The sequence below is a fragment of the Copadichromis virginalis genome, linkage group LG23 (genome assembly GCF_057382275.1).
Source record: "Copadichromis virginalis isolate Kocher_CV1m ecotype Utaka linkage group LG23, C_Virginalis_male_GT1.1, whole genome shotgun sequence".
In the NCBI taxonomy this organism is placed as follows: Eukaryota; Metazoa; Chordata; class Actinopteri; order Cichliformes; family Cichlidae; genus Copadichromis; species Copadichromis virginalis.
In genome coordinates, this window is record NC_140639.1 from 36,648,765 (window position 1) to 36,672,957 (window position 24,193).

Genomic DNA, 24,193 nt, shown 5'->3' on the forward strand with positions numbered 1-24,193 from the left:
TTCAGGGTGATGCCAGCTTTTTGGATCCTGCCCAGCACAGCGTGTAGGCGAGAGTCATGCTCCTCCTGCGTTCTGCCCCAGACCAGCACGTCGTCCATGTGGCAAACCACCCCTTCCATACCATCTGTGACCTCTGTGACCATCCTGTTCTGGAAATGCTCCGGTGCTGAAGCAATCCCGAAGGGCAGTCTCTTGAAGTAATAGCGCCCAAACGGTGTGATGAAAGTGGTGTATTTGGCTGAGTTTTCCGTCAGAGGTATCTGCCAAAACCCCATGTTAGCGTCCAGCTTGCTGAATATGCTGGCACCAGCCAATCTGCCCAATGTTTCCTCCACCGATGGCAGTATGTACTTCTCTCGACACACAGACTCATTGAGGTGTGTAAGGTCGACACATATGCGTACATCTTCTGTCTTCTTCGGTACCACCACCATGCCTGAGCACCAATCAGTTGGCTCCTCAATCCTGCTGATCACCCCTAGTTCTTCCATACGGGCCAGCTCCTGCTTAACTTTGTCCATCAGAGGCAACGGGATTCTCCGTGGCGTCTTCAAGGAAAAAGGTTGAGCTCCAGGTTTCAGTTTGATGTCGTACGGCTGACGTACTTCACCGAGACCACTGCACAGCTTTGGGTAGCACTTTTTAAGCGTCTCTATAGTTATGCTCTCCAGACGAGCCACAAGCTCCAGCTTGCTAATAGCAGGTCTCCCCAGCAAAGCAGTGTGCAGGTGTCTGATGACAAAGACATCCTCAAGTATTTCTTTGTCTCCCTTCCTCAGTGCAAGCTCACTGACACCAACGACATCCAAGCGACTCCTCCCGGGACCCAGCAGAGCCTTGGTTGATTTGTGGAGACTGGGGAGGTGGTTGTGTCTGTAGAGCTCCTTAAACACCTTAAGGGGTAGGACTGTCACATCGGCTCCTGTATCAATTTTAAATGACACGTTTTTGTTGTTTATGCTTAAGTCGACAGTCCACGGCTCACCCTCACACTTAACACTGCCCAGGAACAAACCATGTTCATCCTCTTCAACCTCATGCACTGTTTTTGGTGCCCTGCATACACGCCTGTAATGTCCTTTTTTTCCACATGCATGGCATTTCACTTCATTCGCTGGACAATCCTGCTTTGAATGGGATGGAGCGCCACCACATTTCTGACAGGTTGGCCCTTTTCTGCCGTCTTCTCGGAATCCACGTGTTTTAGCTTGACGACTATCAGTCTGGAGCAGTTTGGTTCTAACAGGCTTACGACTGATTTTATGCACTCTATCTACTGACTTAGCATCGCTAGCCTCACCTCTAGAGTCACCTCGCAAGGAGGATTGTTGTCGCTTTACCTCTTCACTTTGCCTCGCCATGTTGATAGCCCTCTGCAAAGTCAAATCTGGGTCAAGCTGCATGCGTTCTGACAGTCGTTTGTCCGTGAGACCGACAACGAGCCTATCACGTATCAGCTCATCGTGTAGCACTCCATAGTTGCAATGTTCTGCTAGCGCATACAGTGCTGTCACAAAAGCATCCACTGTCTCATTGTCTCCCTGTCGGCGCATATTGAATTTGGCGCGCTCATAGATCACATTTTTCTTCACAATGAAAAAAGCCTGGAAACCATCACGTACCCCCTCGTACGTTGTCCTTTGCTCCGCTGTTAAACTCAGACCGCGAAGCACATCGTCCGCCTCATCTCCCATGCAGTAAATCAACGTGTTGACTTGGTTTTCCTCCGAGCTGACGTTCAAATTACTGGCGAGACGGAATCTCTCGAACCTCCGTATCCATTTGGACCACTCCAAACCTGTGTCGAGCTCCGCCAGACACAGGTTCGTTCAGTCGAGGTTATATGGATCAGTACAGGACTTCTGACACCATGTCGTGTTATTCAATTATACGCGGGTCCACTGTACGATTCATAACCACACTTTATTTTCTTGTTCTTGCTCTGCCCCCACATAACATAACATTCTCTACAGAAACACACCGGTCTCGCCCTCTAGCTGCCATCAGCCTAACTACACTGACCGGCTGCATTAACATCTACTGTACAATGCAATTACACCACAAGTCCCACTGAATGTACACTGCTAGACCTCCACCTTTTCTAGAGCACTTCTGGAGTTCCCATTAACATCAGTGCCTGGCAGTTGTGTATTGTGTTTATTGGATTCATTATGCAGCTGCAGTGCAGAGTCTGGGACAAATGTCCAAATTAGATTTTATCCCAGCAGCTTCTGTACATTATGAACTCTTAACAGCAGTCACGCAGCGTGCTCCTGCTTGAGGGGAAAAGCATTTTCAAGAGTTCAAAGGTCAGAACGATCTTTAAACTCCATTTAAGGATTCCAGTGGTTTTGCCACAGTGAGAAACAGCTATTCCATGTCTGTCATTTTGTGGTACTTTGAGCTCAGCTTTGCATTTTGCAAAAACACTGAAAAGCAAATCAGATGCTCTAATGTGGTGATTAGCCAGTGCCGCTGAACACAGTACTCAGTTTGACCTGAATTTGGGTCCTGGTGAGTACTCCTGTGGGGAAATAAATGACTCCTCAGCTTTTTTCACTGATTTGTTACAGATCAAGGCAGAAAATAAGCTCATTGCTCAATCACAAACAATTCACAGGCAAAGCAAGGGTATCCTTTTAGTTAATATAAAATGATGAAGAACTTTTACACATGGCAGCCAAGATATCAACTTTTTCAAGTTCTGTGATTGTGGCCATTTTTGCTTATTTTCCCCCATGAAAAGTATCTAAAAATGTTTTTTACGAGGTGTCACGAGGTGTCACTACTCTCTTTCTGTTTGACCTTATACCATCAGTAAAACTTTTTATGTCAAATACCCTAATGGTTTTCAAGGGCAGTTCTACAGTGAGGTAAATTGTCGGTCCAAACAACAATAACTAACTTCCCGCTGTTTTCACAACACCAGCATTCACTGCCTTTTTCACATAGCATATACGTATATTTATATTAGTCGAATACTGTAAGTTACTATACATGCCTTACCCTCTCCACCAGCCTCTCCTCGCTTCACAGTGTGAAAACCTTTTCAGTTTGTTTTGATTGTTGCCTTCACATTCATGTTTAAGTGCCTGTGTGAAGGTGTAACATGCAAGACATCCCAGACGGCAGCTAGAGTTGTTTTTTTGTGTGTTTTTTCCTTTCGAATATCATACCTAGAGGTCTCCAGTTCAACCTTTGGTGATGAGTCTTTGATGAAAAATAGAGGAGTTAGCAGTCAATGATACATCCTGCCTGCAGTTCTGAGGAAAACTCTGTCAGCTCATGAATACTTCAAATTAAATCATCCTTATAGACATTTTAAAGAACAACATTTGTAGAGCTGTCATTTCAGTGACTGCTTTATTACTGTTGTTTTTAAACGACCTACATTTTCATGTTTGTATACGTAATTTTGTTCAATACATTATAGTAATGCTGTTTACATTTTGTGTACTTCCACCCATTTATCGCCTATATGAGTATTTTTTTCTAGTTTATTTCATACTCGCTGTCTTCATGTATTTATATGGCCTGCTCTCGCCTTTGTATTCTATTTCTTCGCTCTGTCTTGTTACTGTTTGTGGCTCCATTGACCCCGTTCCAGGGCGATCATTAAAGTTTCATCTTATCTTACATCTAAAGGCCAAGAAGGATAGAAGAAAAAAGCCATCTGAACTGAGAAATGATGGTGGATATCAGAAGTGTTAATCACAGTCTACATCTCGTCCTGTTGTCCCTGTGTGCACCATCTGACACGGCAGGCGAGCTTAAGCCAGTCTCCATTTATATTGAAAACTTGATGGAACAGTGAAATCAGGGCACAGTGATGGAAATTCTGGCCTCTATGTGAGAGATGTCTTCTTCTGTCTATTTTAGTTGACCTATCAGTTAGGTAGAAGTTTTAAGAATTTGACCCTTTATTTCTCTGTCCTTAAACCTACAGTACAGAACAGAGAAAAAATCTGACCTTAGCCATCAGTAAAACTCTGCCTTCATGTTTTATTTCATATGAATTAATAGCTTTCGAGACCTGAAAACATCTGGTAAACTACTATGTTTTTCTTGTCCAAATACTTCTCACTCACCATTTGATCCTAGACGAAAAGGTTTGATCTTTTTTGTCTTATCAAACAAAAACGTGCACAATTCTTATTTATAAAGTTTTACTTCAAAGAATGCCCAATTTCCTCTTCTCCCTTGGTACATTTAAATATAGTACTTACAATGTCAGGTCACAGGACATTTTAGCACAAGTTGCACCTCTTAATAACGCTGAACTTAGCCAAACTAGGTTAAAAAAAAACTGCTTTATACAAATAAAATGAACTGAATGAAAAATAGAAACTACATTCTCTCTTTTTTAATCAGAATATTTTAAAGGTTATATTTGCAATATACCTGCAGTATGTATTTGTGTTTTGTTTTATGTCTGTCTAGTCTCAGATTGTATGTTTTCTGTTCACAAAGCAATCCCCATCTCAATGAGATTTCATTTTTAAATAAAGAATTTTAAATGTAATAATAATTTGCCAAAGGCCAATAAACTGAATGCCATTTCAGCCCCTTTTAACATGCACTCTTTTTCATTTCCCTATTAAAATATGAACTGAATATGACTATTTTAATAGAACAATCTCATGTCTTTGCCCCTTCAGTTGCTCACCTCACTAAAAGATATGACTGTTTTGGAAAATGTCCTAAACAGTGAAAACATAAGGGGGAAAAACTGCAAACGGTGAAGGAGAGGAAGCCTCTAAGACATTAAAATGGGATCCAAACACAGACTCACAGTTTATAAACTATATTTTGATAATTATGTGATATGATTAAAAAGTGGTGGGTGTGTCCCCATAGACCATAATTACCCAAATATTAAGGTAACTATCAAAAAATAGTCAACTGACTAACCTGCATTAGGTTCCATTCATTGTAGGGTCAAATCTCACACATAAAGTGGCCGATGTCTGAATCACTAACAAACTGGGGAAGCAGCATGTTTCACACTGCCCCTGCCAGTCTAATAGCAGCAGTAGCTCCTCCAAGTTTCATGAAATTAGGTGGTATTATCAATATTAGTTTAGTTTAATCATTTTTAAGACTTGATTGACTAATAGCATATTTTTTTTGGGGGGAGGGGGGGTTCAAGAGATTTAAGAGATCCTTCATCTGATGTTTCACTTAGGACCTCTAATTTTACACGTTACCAACAAGTTTAATAAAATTCAGCTTGAAAGTTTTTATGCTATCCTGCTTGAGTCAGATAAAATGGAAAGATGACATTGAAATCTTACTAATGTCTCGGTTCTGACTTTCCCTGAACTGAAGCATTATGAGTTCTTCCTTTAAACATATGGCTTGTTTTGATCTTTTAAACATCATACATTTTTTCTTATCACATTCGCAATTTCTGCTGTGTTGCTAGGCAACTTCTACCTAATTAAGAGCGGGTTTAAAAGGCGCAGCCATGAGTTTGAGCTTGGGCAAGTTTTTAAACTAAGAGAGACATTTTATTGACTGTTGTAGTGAAAATAAGGCGCTCTCGTTAAATTGTCTTTAGTCCTGTTATTCTTTGTAAACATAAACTTATTTTTGCTCGTGTTTTTTGGCTTTTTGGCTTTAAGACTTAAAGGTCTGTATCTGAGGCTTAGCTGTTGCTGCCTTGACCAACAGTAAAATAATACAACATACATATGACATTAAACAGCAAACATCGCATTTTCTCTCCCACGCTGCTTTGTACAAATCACATAGATTTGTTTAACATAAACATTTCATCTTTAGTTAAGAGTGGAAAATCCTGAAAAACAGGTAACAGTAAATGTAAAGATACATAATGAACTGAACAATGCTTTAATGCCGATTAATAACATCAAACGCAAACACTGGAAATAACAGCAGTGAACATTTTCAGTTAAAACATTACTTAGACAGCTCTGAGAAACTGGGAACCACAGAGAAACAAAATTATGCAGTTTTCATCAATGTGACATGCAGAGGTCTTAAGCACCACTGGGTGATCTGTGTCAGTCTTTTTCCTAATTGATATTTGAATATTTCACAGGTGAACCACATCCTGTACCATGGAGCCTGTACTATGAAGCAACATCAACTTACCCTGTGTCCTGTTATCTGTCTTCACTATACTTAATAAGAGCAATCACACTGAGTGGTGGCACAACGTTCTTTATCAACTCGGTAAGTCCTATTTTTTTTTCTATGTATCCGTTAAGGGTTCCCGGGCTAGGCCAGAACTGCATGATGCCCAGCATCTAGACTAAGGATGAAAATTGTGGTCCAGCTGACAGGAGCCACCCAACCAAGAGCATTTGAGGAGACGCTTGCAGATGTGAATACTGCCCTATGCAACATCCCCACTGCCAGTTTCACTCACTGAAACCAATGAGCTCGTATATGCTACTGCAACAGAGGAAAACCCCCATGGGGAAGAATGCTGGAGGCTAACTCAGGTGCAGAAATACGTCATAAGAAACAGGAAAAGAGGTACAACGAGATGTCCATAACTGAGTCTCAAGAAACTGCTAAGCAAAGACTCAGAGCTCTGGCTACTGGGCTAAAGAGAAATATCAGAGAGGCAGAAGCCAAGGCAATAAATGTGTTCTCTGAAGAACCATCCATGGTTTACAAGTGAATAAAAGCAGAAGGAGATAGCTGAAACTGGGGAAAGCTGGAAAAACATCTAGGAGAGTGAGATGAAGAGCATGAACCAGTCAACATCACAAAGGCAGACATCTAACCAGTCTCTGGAATGAAGAGATGAACAGCACCATCACCAAACATGACCTACATCTACTGTACCTATTTTTGTCTTTTTTTGGATTTAACATGAACTGGTGTTTGCTCTAATCATAATTTCCCTAAGGGTACCTCCCCAAGGCATTAATAAAGTTTGATTCTATTCTTCTATTCTATTCCTAAAGGAATAACAATTGTAATCATGACGGATCTTTCCAACCGCAATTACCTCTCTCACCACAACATGGAAACTCCTCTTAGACATTACATCAACCACCTGAGCAGGAACATAAGACAATACAACATCAGAGGTCTGTGTAACAAGAGTGCAGTCCTAGGAACAGTTAAGATATTGTGCAGAACCCTCAGAGTCCACGGCCTCTAATCGAGGTTGAGTTTAAGGAGCACACATGCCACCTCCAGGGAGTGGGACTTTTTTGTATATATATGAGCAGTACAAATCCAAGTTTTAAAAATCCCCACCACTACATGGATGAATTGTACAATTTAAAAAGTATTTAAAAAGTATTGAAATATTGAAAAGTAGTATTAAAAAAGTATAACACTAATCCATTTATTTAATGAATTCTTTGGCTGTATTGTTAAGACAGTAGCGTTATTCTTGTGACTGCAAAACTCTTGTTCACAGTGGAGGAGATTAAAGAACAGGAAAACAGAATTTGAACTGAGGAGGCTCTGGTCAGCAAGGACATGGCTTTGCTGTTGTAGAATTACTATATGAAAGAAATGCGCCCTGCGACAGACTGGCGACCGGCTGCGACCGACAGCTGGGATAGCCAGAAGAGAATGGATGGATGGATGTCACTCATGCTCAGCTATATGCCCTCTTACTATCCACAAACTGGGATCTTTGATAGACTGTAACACTAATTTCCAGAGAAGTGTTTGATCAGTAATCAGTGGTTTCTTAGATCTTGAACATAATCTACCCTGAAGCAGAAAAAAAGCTACATTGATGTTGTTTCTGTGAACGGCCATAGTGATCAGTTACAGCAGTGGTGGTGGGTAACACTGTGTTCAGATATTCAACGTCACAAGGCACTGTAATTGTATCTACATTTCCCATATCTGTGTGGCTAATGTAGGCTTTCGACACATTACGACACTATTGCATGTATACAAATGTTGATTGCTGGAGTGTGTGATTGTGATGACCTGACTCTGTCCAGATACCAATTGAGGCTGAATTAAAAGACATCATCATGCGTTGTCTCAGAGGTACCATTCGATGCGTAGCCCGGGTCATCAAAATGTCCCTGTCTGTAAATTTCTCAATCCTTAGTATCAGCACTACAAGTCTTAATGAAACACCTGCTATCATGACATAATAACACCATCTGGGTATTATAGAAACAGTGAGAATTGGAGATGAAAAACAACAGATGATATTTAGGAAATTGAGAATACAGTGTAAAGAGAGACATATGAATGAGAAGCTTTGTAATTAAACAAGAGACTACAAATAATTCCTCAGCATGCACAACAGAAAATCTTTATTCATGCCATTCCCATTCCTGCCAAAATCTTTAGCCTTGGATATATGTGTGTATTTCTCAAACAGTGTGTGTGCTGGATTTATATCCACAGTTGCTCCCTCCACTGTGAGACCTGATCCTGTCCTTACGAGAAGCTATTGGACTGGTTGTACTGAGAGATATTGAGTGTCTGCTGCTCTTCTCACTTACTCATCAGAATGAACTGTGATTTCACTTCTATGTGACTGTGTAAAATGCAGAGGTATCTATATCTTGCATTATCTAATCCTAAATGTTTCTTATACGCTCTTATATAAATAATTTAAAAAATGCAGTGTCTTGTTACAGTTATATATCTTTTTCTTGTCTGTTTGTCGTGCCCGCATGGCAGTAGGAAGATACATCACTGCAAGCTGCTTTCTCATATGTATCAGCAGATACATGGCTCATAAAATTCACAACACAGGGGATGATACAAATGTGCACTGTAGCTGTGTTGACTTTAAACAGATAGCAGATCCTTCACTCGTGGCTGTAAAAGCTGACAGTGAACTACATCTTCCTGTACTGAAGTATGAGTGATGTGAGTGACAAAAGTTCTCGCACTGCTGTCACGTGTCCAGTTTTCTGTTTCATAAGGAATGTCATGGTTACAGGTGTGTAAATATGTTTGTTTGTTCCCCGTCTCCCGCGTGGAGCCCGGGGGCTTGCTAGTAGAGATAAAACCAAAACAGGTTAACTGATAAAAAATGCCCCCAAAGGCATCAACAGCACAGATATAGCGGAAACTATCCACAGAGCAAAAAACTATTTCTGCTGTTGCGTTGTGGTAATTTGACATTTTAAATACTTTTTAAATCAGACAAAATTCAATCTTCACAATTCCAATTTTTTTGAATGAATTGAACTGAACTGAATAAAAGAAAAAAAACAAGCTGTGTGCAAGCACTTGGGTGACAGTGGGGAGGAAAAACTTCATTTTGTCAATGCGCTTCATTTTCTTTTTGGGTTTTTTCTTTTTCTTTGCTTCCCCACTTTTGCTTGTTTCTCTGCTATTGGCTCCTGTCCTGTCTTATTTTGGTCCTGAGGATTTTCTAATTCAGTAATGCTGGCCTCTGTTTCTTGTTTTTTCCTTGTCTCTTGCAGAGACTGCAAAGTCTCCCGCAGTACGATCTTTTCTACGTCTGTTTCTCTGTGATGTTTGCGTTCTCCTATTTTTGCTTCTCTACGATTTCCAGGTAGGAAGCTTTGGTCTTTTCCAGCTCTTGTTTCAAGTTCTGTGTCTTCAAATCCTTTTTTCACGCAGGGCCTCAGTGGCGCAGAGTTTGGCTTTGAGCTCTGCGATCTCACAGCGGATTCTCTCTTCTTGTTCTTTGCGTTTTGCAGCTTCCTCTTCCTGATGTTTTTGAGTTTTGAGAATTGTTCGATCTCTTCATGCTGCTTCTTAGTTGTTTTCAGCTCTGTGGAGTCTGTGTGTGGAGCTTCTGCTGTTTGTGTTGAGGTCTCCAGACTCAGCTCTGCAGTGGTGTTAGCTGTCTTGCTGTATTCAACAGAAGCTTCAGTCACCTCAGGGGTGAAGTTCTCCTCAGTGTTAGACTCGGGTCTGCTCCTACGAGCCTCTCCCAGCTGTTCTTGAAGCTCTTGAATGGCTTTTTGTAAATTTCCTCTGCAGTACTTCAACTGCAGGTGAAGCCAGTGGTTCTGGGTCTTGTACTTTGTGGTTTGCAGATACCATTTTGCAGTGATTTTCATCACAGCAATCTCCTCTCTCATGTTATATGGAGGTCTGCTATCATTGGGTATAAAATGTGGATTTGGCTGATGTCTGAAAGATTCTTTGTCGTAATTATTTCCATCCTAATGAAAATAAGAGATTGTTTGAAAGTTTTAAGTTTAACACTTCCCAGTTGGGATATTTGGTTATTGTGTTGTATCAAACTGGAAGTCTGGACTGGGAAACGTTTTCATGGGCATCCACTCTGGACAAAAATGAGACTAGTCATTAAAAATTAGAAATTACTTAAAACATTTATTTACAACATCATGGATTTGTGTATTTCTGACACCGACTTCATTGGTGTGTCTAGTTTTTGTTCTTTTTTTGTCTGTCTGGTTTCTCTGTTTCTCTGTCCTCATTCTGTCTTGCTAGTCTTGTCTCCCGTTCCCTGTATTCAGTCAGTCTGAGTCTGTGTGTTTTCCATGTTTTCCTGTGACTGGCCTCTGTTTGTTTCCTGCTTTATTCTGATAGTCATTTGTCCTGTGTGCGTCATGTTCAGTTTTGTTTTGCCTGTCTCATCAGGTGCATAATGTTCAGAGAGGGTGGTTAAATTCCCTCAGAAGAATGATGGTCTGTGATCTTTTAAAGGAATCTTATTTATGTTTTCGACTCCATATTTTTTCTTAGGCTCTATTAGAGTACCAAATTAACCCCAACTTCTTATACTGGGCCTTGGTGCAGCTTAGTTCATCCACTATCTAACACAAAATAGTAATGACCCCTTTAAATGGAAGGAACTTCCCTCCGTTTTAGGTAATTCAAGTGGTCTAAAGATGGGGCATTATAAATGAAAACTGATGTAAGCTGATGTTTTCTGATATACGTCCAATTTTCAGTGAATGAATTTTTGCACAGACGTATTTTGACTGTGAAAGACTGCAAAAATGTGCCTTTGCAATAATGAACTATTCCTTTGATTTTTTTTTTCAGAAGTAGGTCTTTGTTTGTTTTATTTTAGTCTGGTCTAACTTCATCAACAATATGAATTAAAATACCAGCTCTTCTTTTCATCAAGAGTCAGTCAAGCTTAAGTAACCAGCAGAAAGGTCTTCTTCACAACCATTATGATTCTCGCCATCTAATAGGTCACCCCTTGATTAAATGTAATTACAATGAGCAATGTTTCAAATAGCAATTAATTAGCCTAATTAAACCAATGGAAAGATGATCGCTACGCTCTTAAAACTGACTATGGGTGCTTTAATTGGTGATTTAATGCACGCTGCAATGCAGGCCTGTTCACTGAATGGTAAAAATTACATTTCCATATTATTGCGTATTGACTGCTGTAATTCTTGTCAGAGTACAGTGCGGAGAAACAGTCTACTCTAAAATTTGTCGCACTGTAACGTATTTCATAACCTTTTTTCATGTCAGCCTCAGCTAATTTAGTTTGTCTATGTACTTGTACAGTATATACTGAGTCTGTATAATCCCATATAACATTTTCTATGCTATAATGTATGTTGTATTACATAGTCCATAATTTCCGATTATGCACTGTGCCCCTGGCAGTAGAGAACTGTTCGCGTTTTGCATGTTAAGGCAAAAATAACTAATAATAATAATAATAATTCAATTCAATTCAATTTTATTTATATAGCGCCAAATCACAACATAAGTCGCCTCAAGGCGCTTCATAGATACAGAGAAAAACCCAACAATCATATGACCCCCTATGAGCAAGCACTTTGGCAAGAGTGGGAAGGAAAAACTCCCTTTTAACAGGAAGAAACCTCCGGCAGAACCAGGCTCAGGGAGGGGCGGCCATCTGCTGCGACCGGTTGGGGTGAGAGAAGGAAGACAGGATAAAAGACATGCTGTGGAAGAGAGACAGAGGTTAATAACAGATATGATTCAATGCAGAGAGGTCTGTTAATACATAGTGAGCGAGAAAGGTGACTGGAAAGGAAAAACTCAATGCATCATGGGAATCCCCCGGCAGCCTATGTCTATTGCAGCATAACTAAGGGAGGATTCAGGGTCACCTGGTCCAGCCCTAACTATATGCTTTAGCAAAAAGGAAAGTTTTAAGCCTAATCTTGAAAGTAGAGATAGTGTCTGTCTCCTGAATCCAAACTGGAAGCTGGTTCCACAGAAGAGGGGCCTGAAAACTGAAGGCTCTGCCTCCCATTCTACTTTTAAATACTCTAGGAACAACAAGTAGGCCTGCAGAGCGAGAGCGAAGTGCTCTAATAGGGTGATATGGTACTACAAGGTCATTAAGATAAGATGGGGCCTGATTATTTAAGACCTTGTATGTGAGAAGCAGGATTTTGAATTCAATTCTGGATTTAACAGGAAGCCAATGAAGGGAAGCCAAAACAGGAGAAATATGCTCTCTCTTTCTAGTCCCTGTCAGTACTCTTGCTGCAGCATTTTGGATTAGCTGAAGGCTTTTCAGTGAGTTTTTTGGACATCCTGATAATAATGAATTACAGTAGTCCAGCCTGGAAGTAATAAATGCATGAACTAGTTTTTCAGCGTCACTCTGAGACAGGATATTTCTAATTTTAGAGATGTTGCGCAAATGGAAGAACGCAGTCTTACATATTTGTTTAATATGTGCATTGAAGGACATGTCCTGGTCAAAAATGACTCCAAGGTTCCTCACAGCGTTACTGGAGGCCAAGGTAATGCCATCCAGAGTAAGAATCTGGTTAGATACCATATTTCTAGGCTTTTCAGGGCCGAGTACAATAACCTCAGTTTTATCTGAATTAAGAAGCAGAAAGTTAGCGGCCATCCAGGTCTTTATGTCTTTAAGACATTCCTGCAGTTTAACTAATTGGTGTCTGTTATCTGGCTTCATGGACAGATAGAGCTGGGTGTCATCTGCATAGCAGTGAAAATGTATGCTATGTCTTCTAATGATACTGCCTATATAATGTAAACAGAATTGGTCCTAGCACTGAACCCTGTGGAACTCCATAATTAACCTCAGTGTGTGAAGAGGACTCTCCATTTACATGAACAAATTGGAGTCTATTAGATAGATATGATACAAACCACTGGAGTGCAGTACCTGTAATACCTACAGCATGTTCTAATCGCTCTAATAGGATATTATGGTCGACAGTATCGAATGCTGCACTAAGGTCTAGCAGGACAAGCACAGAGATGAGTCCACTGTCAGAGGCCATAAGAAGATCATTTGTAACCTTCACTAAAGCTGTTTCTGTGCTGTGCTGAGCTCTGAAACCTGACTGAAACTCTTCAAATAAACCATTCCTCTGCAGATGATCTGTTAGCTGTTTGACAACTACTCTTTCAAGGATTTTTGATATGAAAGGAAGGTTGGAGATTGGCCTATAATTAGCTAAGACTGCTGGGTCTAGAGATGGCTTTTTGAGTAAAGGTTTAACTTCAGCTAGCTTGAAGGCCTGTGGTACATAGCCGATTATTAGAGATAGGTTGATCATATTTAAGATCGAAGAATTAATTAATGGCAGGACTTCTTTGAGCAGTTTTGTAGGAATGGGGTCTAAAAGACACGTTGATGGTTTGGAGGAAGTAATTATTGAAGTTAACTCAGAAAGATCAATTAGAGAAAAAGAGTCTAACTTAACATCAATGGTACTAAGAGTAGCTGTAGATAATATTACATCTGTGGGATGATTACTGGTAATTTTTTCTCTAATGATAAAAATTTTATTTGTGAAGAAGTTCATGAAGTCATTACTAGTTAACGTTAAAGGGATTGTTGGCTCAAAAGAGCTCTGACTTTTTGTCAGCCTGGCTACAGTGCTGAAGAGAAACCTGGGGTTGTTCTTATTTTCTTCAATCAGTGATGAATAGTAAGATGTTCTGGCTTTGCGGAGGGCTTTCTTATAAAGCAGCAAACTATTTCTCCAGGCTAAATGATGATCCTCTAAATTTGTAACACGCCATTTCCTCTCCAGATTACGAGTCATCTGCTTTAGGGTACGTATTTGAGAATTATACCACAGAGTCAGGTACTTCTGATTAGAGACCTTAGTTTTCACAGGAGCTACAGTATCCAGAATAATAATAACCATTATTGCCAGTCATTGTCCAAAGCCTGCAGCCAGAAATATTCAGGGGGTACGCCTAACTCAAACCTCTGATAAATGTGTGTGTGTGTGCGTGTTTGTGTGTGTATGTATGTACTCTAGTGCAGTCTGGCATTAGTCACATCATTGTGATCCTCTTAGGCTAAAGTTTGAGATTTTTGTACAGTACAGTACAAATTTCAATACTGATTTCAAATTAGTTTTGCAAAAGAATGTGCAAAATGTGATATCTAGATATCTATGAAACCAGAGGGAGACAGGGAGATTTTGTTTTTTAATGTGTAATTTTGTTTGCTTCCCCAAATCCCACCCAACAGTTTATTGCAAAAAAAGGCCAAGCACAAAAAAAAAAACAATCTGAGAGAATGGCTGGTTGTGGTTGTACCCATTTAGTTTACCATGCTTCTGCTGTTATATTCCAGCAGCTTTTATACATGCTCCTTTCAAGGACAGACAGAAAGCAGTATTAGAAGTGAGAGGCGGTGAACAACTCTGTTGTCTGTATTGTAGCCATTGCCACAACAGTCAATCCAACCATAGCAAATGAAAAAGTATACTTAGAAATCAATGAGAGGGTAACAACACAGTCAATTACAACTTAATTGACACATCCTAACAACTACACACTAAACTACTCATTTTCAGAGCATTGAGTGGGTGTAGAGTTTGTTGTTATTGTTTGTTGTTTTTTGAGTGAAAGGTGAAAAAGGACCTTCATTTAAAAGGATGTATGACCGTCAGCTCAGGAGGGAAGGGTAAACAAGCCTTTGTGCTCGCCGTTTGTGAACTTTGTTACTCTTGGCATCATCATCATGTGTTGTTCTGTCAGAATAAGATAAAAGTCCTGCAGAGAATACACCGACCCTACCAACGTTACACATACACAGAAAGCAGCCTTGAAAGAAATGTAGATTAAAATGGTTTACTTTGTCAAAATAAGTGTTACTTTGATAAATAGCACTCATTGCGAAATGAACATGCATGAAATACACACCATAAAAGAGTTCCTGAAACATATGCAATAGGAAAAATCCTTTCATTTGAAAGCAGGGCACATCATCAATCAATCTTCAGAAGTTTTCTGATGACTCTGCGGTGGTTGGATGCATCAGCAGGGATGATGAGACAGAGTACCGGGCTGTGGTCAACTCCTTTGTCACGTGGTGTGAGCAGAATCATCTGCAGCTCAACGTGGCAAAGACCAAGGAACTGATCGTGGACTTCAGGAAGACCAGGAAACACTTGACCCCTGTTTCAATCCAGGGGGTCAGTGTTGACATTGTGGAGGACTATAAATACCTTGGAGTACACATTGACAATAAACTGGACTGGACTAAAAACACCACAGCACTTCACAGGAAGGGCCAGAGTCGTCTGTATTTTTTGAGGCGACTGAGGTCCTTCAACATCTGCCAGAAAATGCTGAGGATTTTCTATGAGTCTGTTGTGGCCAGTGCGATCCTCTATGCTGTTGCATGCTGGGGGAGCAGGCTGAGGGTCGCAGATGCCAACAGACTTAATAAACTAATCCGTAAGGCCAGTAATGTTGTGGGGATGGAGCTGGACTCCCTCAAGGTGGTGTCGGAGAGGCGGATGCTGTCCAAGATAAAGACAATGTTGGATAACACCTCCCACCCACTCCATGACATGCTGGTCAGTCACAGGAGCTTGTTCAGTGAGAGACTGAGATTACCGAAAAGCACCACTGAACGACACAGGAAATCTTTCCTGCCTGTGGCCATCTCCCTGTACAACGCATCCACTTAACACACTGGTTAATGCTACAGCTACACATGTTTCTTTTCCAGCTATTTATTTATGAGTGACTTATGTATGTATGTATATATATGTATATATTGTACTATTCTTAGTTAGCGGATTGTCTGTCTTGTCTTAATGTTGGTTTATAATGGAGCACTGTAACAAAAAATAATTTCCCCCAGGGATCAATAAAGTATTCTGATTCTGATTCTGATCATATGAACATTTGACCACTTATATTTAGCCCTGTTTGGTAAGACTTACACAAATGCACAAAAGGCAGCAAAGATGTGGCAATGTGAGGGAAAAAAGTAAACCCAAGTGAACTACTGCTGATACAGATGACGTAGGTGGAATCAAAGCATTTGCAAAAAGCCAACAAGAGTCCTTGCTTACACTGAAAACTGTATAAAAACAGCTCTTTCAAGTGTTCTCATCCAGTTGTTTTAAACAACCAACGTGTGCTTGTAAGGTTGATATGAGTTGCTATGGACAAACTAAATGAAAAGTTGTCTATATGTAGCATAGTTAGTATATAAAATATCACGAATGGCCATCTATGTCCACTGTGAATCACCATTTTTTAAAAAGAGGGGGTGGCTTACGACACCAGGCGTCTGCCACCTACATTGCAATTTTGACCTCAATATGTCAACATGATAAGGGAGGCCTCACTCAAGATGTCACAATGGTTTTACCCGAAACCTCTGGCGATATTAATCCAGGTCTTTTTTCACACCTTGGCTCATGTGTTTACGTGCATAATTAATACTCTTACGGAACAATCTCACTGGGGTTTAAATACCTGGCACTCTTAGAACTGAAGAAGCATCTTGGATAAGAGGTGAAACTTCTTCACAAAACTTAAAGAAGCCCAGTAGCTTTCTGTCAAAGCTCCTTAAAAATTTAGAGGTTCTTTGTTTTGTCATTGAGCAGTTTTATTTTGATCAATGTTAAGAGGGTAGGTTTCACAGGGATAGCTCAGTAGGTAGAGTGGTGGCCCCGTGATCGGAAGGTCGGGGGTTCGATTCCCCTGAACAGCTACCCTGAGGTACCCCTGAGCAAGATACCGTCCCTACACACTGCTGCCCACTGCTTCACTGAGTGAATGGGTTAAATGCAGAGAGCGATTTTCCCCACGGGGACCAATAAAGTACACCTTCTTCTTTCTTTCACTTTGCTGTATTCAATTCATGTTGTGACTTTACTGCTGTAAGTTTTTCCATTTGGGTGTTTCAAATAGATGATAATGCTTCAGAAAGGACTCATCTTAACCAAACCCTAATAACCAAACCTTATAATCTGGTGAATCTGGTGAAGGTTTGACTATATGGAAAAGTAGAACTACGGAAAAGAAAAGAGCAGCAGGTATAAGCTCAAATGTCAATAAATGTAGACAGATGAGAGAACTTCCTTAGTGGCTAAAATGTCCAATTTCAGGACTTCACTCTTGTAAGGCCTTCTTAGCTGATATCATTGACTTGAATCAGGCTCATGTTGCCATCTGCTTCAGAGATGTTTTTGTCATTCATTCAGTGAGACAGCCAGCATGAGACTGAGCAGGAGTCTGATAAAGAAACTGAGAACCATGCAGACATCACTCCCCATGTCGGTCAAAATCTGAAGAGCCAACCTTATTGCACAAAGGAATGGGGTAATGAGAAATACTGTGAGAAGAGGACCTGGTTTCAACTGTCAGGCTGCCCTGCAGCTGAGTGTCCATGAACCAGAGGTTGTTTTTGGTAGAGACTAAACCCTAGGGATTTCTACAAGGAGCTGACTGATCCTGCTTTGATGGAAGCTGTTTTACATGTGGTCAAGGACAGACGGGAGAAGATACTAGAGGACTAAAAAAAGGGGAAGGGAAAGTAAGAGAGAAAAGCAAGTTGAGGAGAGATAGTAAATTGAAGGCATGCACTTCCCTGAAACTGTACTTTTGTTGGCGAATTGCACATATTCGCACACATGCACAGCCATCGTTTTGTGGTGGGGTGGAATGGGAGTGGTGGTGGAGCCAAAAATTGATCCTTCCCAGAAGAAGCCAAGCAATCCAGCAGGTAATCTTACAGATAGATCTGCTGTCTAATAACCATCAAAAACAGTAAGACCGCTGCTGGATAACTTCCTGTCGTCACTGATACACTGCAACACAAAGATGCAGCACAGAGTGAAATAAAATTCACTGTGTGCTGTGGCTTCACTTCGGGATGTGGGAGACTGTCCCTCTTTAAAACAATCACTAAATCTATAACCATCAGCTGGAGGGTTGAGAAACAAGGAGTCACTGAAATGACAATGAGAATAAATACGAATAAGAAATATGATATCACATCAGTGTGCTTATTTTCGAAATCGACACAATCTAATCTATAGTCTTTTTCAGTGAATTAATGTTCTGATCTGTAAATATCATTAATTTTCCATTAAATATGCACTTGTGACTTTAGAGGAATGTCTCTTTAATAAACTTGCATTAATAATGGATGTTGTATTTTAATGGCACAAATCCCCGACAGTGTTGGAAGAAAGGGCATCTGGCATAAAAAAAACGATCTATCCACCGTGGGATCAGGAAGTGTATGTTTTGCTTAATAATTTCATTCTTACTAACTTAGTATCATTTGTGTAATTTATTTTAAAGCATCCTGACAGATACCGAGGTTTTGCGGATAATAATTATCCAATTATTTTGGAGTGAAGAAAATGAAAGATTTTCTTACATCTTACTTACTTTCTAACCATTATTACTTTAATCGGAACAGTTTTGAAAACATCAGCGTTCTCATGTAGATATCTGATATATATTGTACGATCTACTGTACAATATAAAGCGCCTTGAGGCGACTGCTGTTGTGATTTGGCGCTATATAAATAAAATTGAATTAAATTGAAAATTGAATATTTATTTATATATTTATACAAAGCAAATTCATTATTGTCAAATTTCATAGTGATAGAAATTCTAGAATTTTTGTTTGCATTTAATTAAATAAGATTTATGTCTTATAATTGTGTGAAGCTCTTAAATGATTTTACGCAAACTAGTGGTAGTTCCCTAAAACTAGGAAAATAAGCTGTTTTGGTCTGACAGTGGCAGTTTTTATGAAACAGAACTAGCCAATTCTGTGTTTTTCTTTTTGATTGTTGCCGACTTTTTACGGGTCTTCTTTGGAGTTTTAATGTTGCTGAGTGCACTTGGTGTGTTTACAGTGTTTCAGGGTCGATCAATACAAAACCTACTTGGTTACTCCAGCTTAACCTGCAGGAGATTGTGCTTGCAGTGTGCTTTGCTGCTACACAGGAGATAAATTCATGAAATGCAGGAATAAAATCAGCTATCATAGATGATGAGCTCAAAAGGCGGTGCTTTGATTATTGAGCATGGAGGCATTTGTGTTAGCCCTTTAAATCGCAAACGATTAAAGAAAGGTGTTGTACTGCTTCAGAACCTTGTTGATGTGACACAATCAGTTAAACTGCTCTACTTACTTGGTCTGTTGAGTAATGGAAACGGCAGAAGTCTTGATTGCAAACTGAGGTTTCCTGGTGTGTCTGAGTCCATTTCATAGGAACTCTGGGAGATGAAATTAGGTTAGTGCATGATTGCTCAGTTCAAAACCACCTTTATAAAACTAATAAAATGCATCTGCATAATTCTGTCCTCATGTGCACAGTAAGGCAGCACCCTAACATTGGAAGCCGCAAAGCTTCAGTCAAACATTCCAGTGTTTTGGTCAGCTGATGCAAGAAACCTAAATCCGAGGTCGTCAAAGATGGACAAGCGCTTATTGATTGAGTTGTTGCCAAAGTCTTTGCCGGGTGGCAATGTTGTTCTGGGGGAGTCTGCCAGGCGACTTCTCTTGAAAGAAGTTGTTCTTGGCCAGTAAAGAGGCCCATCCGAGAGGGCTTCATTCAGAAGCGCTCACCTATGTACCGTCAGTATATATGGCCCAAATGTTGATGACCCCTCATTCTTCAACACTTTTTACTGCACTGCCTGAACACCTAGACTGCTCACCTGTTCTTGGGGGCAACCTCAACTTTGGACTAAATGAAGTACAGCTGGAACTCAGTGCAATAAGCGATCCACAAATATAGTTAAACACTGGACTTTGCGACGCATGATGTTTTCTTCACCCTAACCATAGGGAATATACTTTCTTCTCACATGTCCATCAGTCTTTCTCACGTCTGGATTATTTCCTAGTCAGCAGCTCACTGTTGAGTGACATTTCAGACACTGAGATACAGCCTATAGCTGTCAGCGATCATGCTCCTGTGGCTTTAACTGTAGTAAATAAGGAGGTCATTCCTTATTTTATCAAGTTTTATCAAGTAAAAACTGGAGATTTAAAACATTATTGCTTAAAAATGAAAATGACCTGCCTGGAACATCAGCATCTGCTCAGAGATTCAGGAATTAGAGGGAACCATTAATAAATCCTTAGAAGAAGCCTACATGACCACGCTGGATCAGCAAATGTTGAGCAAAAGCAAAACTAGAATTACATGAAATTATTGATAAAAGGAAATCAATTCTTAGTAGTACAAAGACTTTTTGAACCTAGTAACAAATCAGGTAGATTTCTACCTAACCAGTTAAAGATTAATAAAGAAAAAACAACTATATGTTCTGTTAAAGTCTTAACTGGAAATACAGTATATGATCCTGATAGAATAAACAACTCTTTCAGGGACTCTTACAATACTTTATATTCACCTCAGATAAACCCAAAGACAAAATTGATCAATTCTTTGATAACTTAACCCTTCTCAAATTATCAGACAGTCAAGCAAGCAAGCACTGGATTTACTGCTGACATCAGTTGAACTCCAGGAAGCCCTAAAAAATATGCCCAATTAAAAGGTTTCAGGCCCAGATGGATTTCCAGTAGATTTCTGTCAGTCAGCTTTGACCACAACTTCTGCTCCCAGATATGTTTAAAAACCTTTAAAATAACTAGAAACCCCAATCTACAATTACTACAAAAACAAAATCCTGCATAGAGTGCACTATACAGGTCAAGAGATGTTCAGGATGGGTTTCCCTTTGCTCTTCTAGGAATGGGGGCCGCGGTTCTCCTTGTGATGGTCCTCCTGGCGCTCTCATGCTCTGGGAGGCCTCTGCATGTCTGGGGCCCAGGTCTTACCCATTCCACTCCCCCAGGACGATCACCACACCCACTATTAGACACATATGTGTACACACAAGTGTCCACACAGGTGTAATGCCGTAATGCTCCACTTGTGAAAGTAAATCTGTTTGACGTTTTGCCTTCAAACAACAATTCTGATTGGTACACAGCTGAACAGAACAGGAAAAAAAAGTATTTTTATTTAAGTAACTGTAATACACCATATCATGTTTATTTTAAGTTATTTTTAGAATAACAGTGGTAGGAATGCCATGTACTATGAGTTCACTGGAAATATAAAATCCTGCTCCATAAGTTATTTCAGTGACATTTCTCAAATCCTCCTCACCACGCAGAGTTTGTCCAAACAATAAAGAGCTATATTATCCTTCAATTCAATTCAATTCAATTCAATTCAATTTTATTTATACAGCGCCAAATTACAACAAGAGTCGCCTCAAGGCGCTTTATATTGTAAGGTAGACCCTACAATAACACATACAGAGAAAAAACTCAACAATCATATGACCCCTTATGAGCAAGCACTCTGGCGACAGTGGGAAGGAAAAACTCCCTTTTAACAGGAAGAAACCTCCGGCAGAACCAGGCTCAGGGAGGGGCGGGGCCATCTGCTGCGACCGGTTGGGGTGAGAGAAGGAAGACGGGAAGAAAGACAATCCTTCAACAACAAAGAGTAGGACAAAGTGAAATAGTTTATAACACTTCTCTGTGACCACAGTCAAGGCACAAAGGACACAAAGAGATTTTCTGGTGCACGTTTATTAACAGTGATAGCTTTTCAGCTGCCCTCACATACACAGCCAGCACAGCTCCAGCTTTGCAGCACAGCTGCAGCCCCGTCTCTGTCCTCCTCTCCTCACCAGGTCTCAGCACGCTACTGAAAAAGGGGAGGGACAGTTGTATAACCATCATCAGCTGTGTCCACCAGCCTTCCCATGGCACTGCCCCTCAACCCGCTGCACCACCCTTTCCCTGCAGCTGAGCCAGAGACCACACCCCACCACATAGCTATATTGCATAAATGAGAGGCATTGATTATTTAATAATAATTAGAAGGAAAATGCATAAATTCAATTTTATGACTTCATATGTTTAGGTTTTTGCATTTATATGTTTAAGGTGATGTAAAGTTAGGCCAAAGTACTTTAATTTGAACTGAAATATATATGTACTAAATTGTTAACAAAAATGTATTGTCAAACTATCACAACAAACTGCTTTTTAACTGCTTAAAAATTAGGATTCTTGAGAAGCCCTAGTGCACAGAATGTGTTTTCAGGAAGAAAAAGTGTTCTATCAGAGCAGTTATCCTGTTCTATTGTCCACATTGCTTTTTTCACCATACTGACTGGAATCCACCAAAAACAAATTGAGCATTTTCAGACACATGGCCTGCACTGCCCTCTGAACACTCAACCTGTCAGAGCTTTGCAAAAGAGCAGCTAAACTCCAGTCACAGACCACAGCTCATGACACTGAATAAACACTGGTCTAAACTTTACAGCCTTAAAAAATAGCCTGAGATAGAGCTAAGTTAGTGTATAAATGAAGAGAGAGGGATGGGTATTTGTCTGTGTTACAGAGATGACATTTGATAATTATATTCCTGGTAAATATTTCTGCTATGAAAACTACTTCCATAGGAATCAATAAGATAAGTAGCAGCCAGGTGCTGTTAATGAAATGCACTTGATTAATTGATCATCAGCAAATGTTACCACCTCTACAAAACCAGAATTTTAGGCAATTTGCACATGTGGAACAATCAGGTGTTTGTTAAGGCAGTACCATAATCTGCGTAACCACTGCGAAGCAAACACATCCCGATGAATGGGGGAGGCTGAAGCTCAGATAGTAGAGCAGGTCATCTGCTAATTGCAAGGTTGGTGGTTCGATCCCTCCAGTCTGCATGCTAAATATGCTTGCAGGATACTAACCCCCATTCTAACATGAATGTGTGTGAATGTTAGATAAATAGACAGCACTTACATAGAAAGAGCATAAATAAATGGGTGAATAAGGCAAGTTGTATAAAGTGCTTTGAGTGCTCAGAGGGAAAAAAAAAAGTGCTATCTAAGAACCAGTCCATTTACCAATCCTCAGAGACTTTGGGAAAAAAAACCCAGCTGTATCTCAGATTCTACAGTTCAAGTTCAAGACAGGAGAGTTAGAAGGCTTGTTTGGTTGAGTTGCCAGCAGGAAGTTGCTTCTCTAAAAACGGAGGAGGCTCAGGTTAACAAAGTTCCCACAAAAAATGGGTGTTTGTGTTCCAATGTTGTACCTCCACCAACGCTGTGGTGGGACCTTAAGAGACCCATGCATAAATTAATGACCACAATCTTCAATTAACTCAGACCTTCCCAAAGTGTGGGGCCCGCACCCTAGGGGGGGGCCCGCTGTACGAAAAGGAAAAAAAAACGCTTGGACACTGCTTGCATAATGGACAGGTTTTTGACGGGGCTCCCACACAAATGCAAAGCAGGAGATGAAGCATTGCTGAATATGTTTCTAAACCAGCTTCATTCTAAGCCAAAGACTAGAAAATATGGTGAAGCATATCTGACGTTACGTGACCAACTCTGTATTCATTGTCCACACCTAAACGCAAAAAAGGAGTTTTAAAAAATCTCAGTTTTCGGTGATTCGAAACGCCATTTACATGTGGACGAAAGGTCCAAACACATAGAAACAGCTGCGTTTTCAAAAATACCCGTGTAGGTGTGGACGTAGCATAAAAGAGTTAGTAGTTTATTTTCTTTCTTACTACCTGTCATTTATTGCAGATTACTTGTATTTAGTTAATTGTTTGAGGTGTTTGAGGTGTGAAATGTTCATTCACATAAGTGCTTGCTACCTAACATTCACACACACGTTCATACTCCGATGGATGTATCGGAGAGCAACATGTGGGATATTTGGCACACAGACTGGAGCAGACTGGTATCGAACCAACCTTCCGGTTAGTAGGTGACCTGCTCTACCACCTGAGCTACAGCCACTCCACATTGTAAAGAGAAGTGGGCAAAACGTTCAGCGTTGTGCTCTCCCTGTCTCGTCAGTGTAATCAGCGTCAGCCGTGTCTCCCAGCTGTTTCCTCTTCGCTCCGTTCACCTCTTGTATTTAGTGTCTGTGTCTTCCCCTACTCGGTGTCGCGTTGTTAACGTCTGTTCACCCTCGCTTCCTCTGTGTGTTCCGTTTGCCAGCCAGCCTACC

At 40.4% G+C, this 24,193-nt stretch overlaps 1 protein-coding gene across 3 annotated transcripts in view; it reads left to right on the forward strand.

The window, feature by feature from the left end:
• The window catches only part of LOC146681507 (beta-1,3-galactosyltransferase 1-like), a 195,368-nt gene that overhangs the window by 142,739 nt on the left and 28,436 nt on the right, over positions 1–24,193 (forward strand). The window contains exons 3-5 of one of the 3 annotated variants that reach the window (XM_085449308.1): positions 6,065–6,198; positions 8,365–8,514; positions 9,399–9,490. The gene's annotated coding sequence lies outside the window, so the exon portion shown is untranslated. The remainder of the gene's footprint in view (positions 1–6,064; positions 6,199–8,364; positions 8,515–9,398; positions 9,491–24,193) is intronic. The other 2 variants (XM_085449309.1, XM_085449311.1) reach the window with 2 other exon arrangements.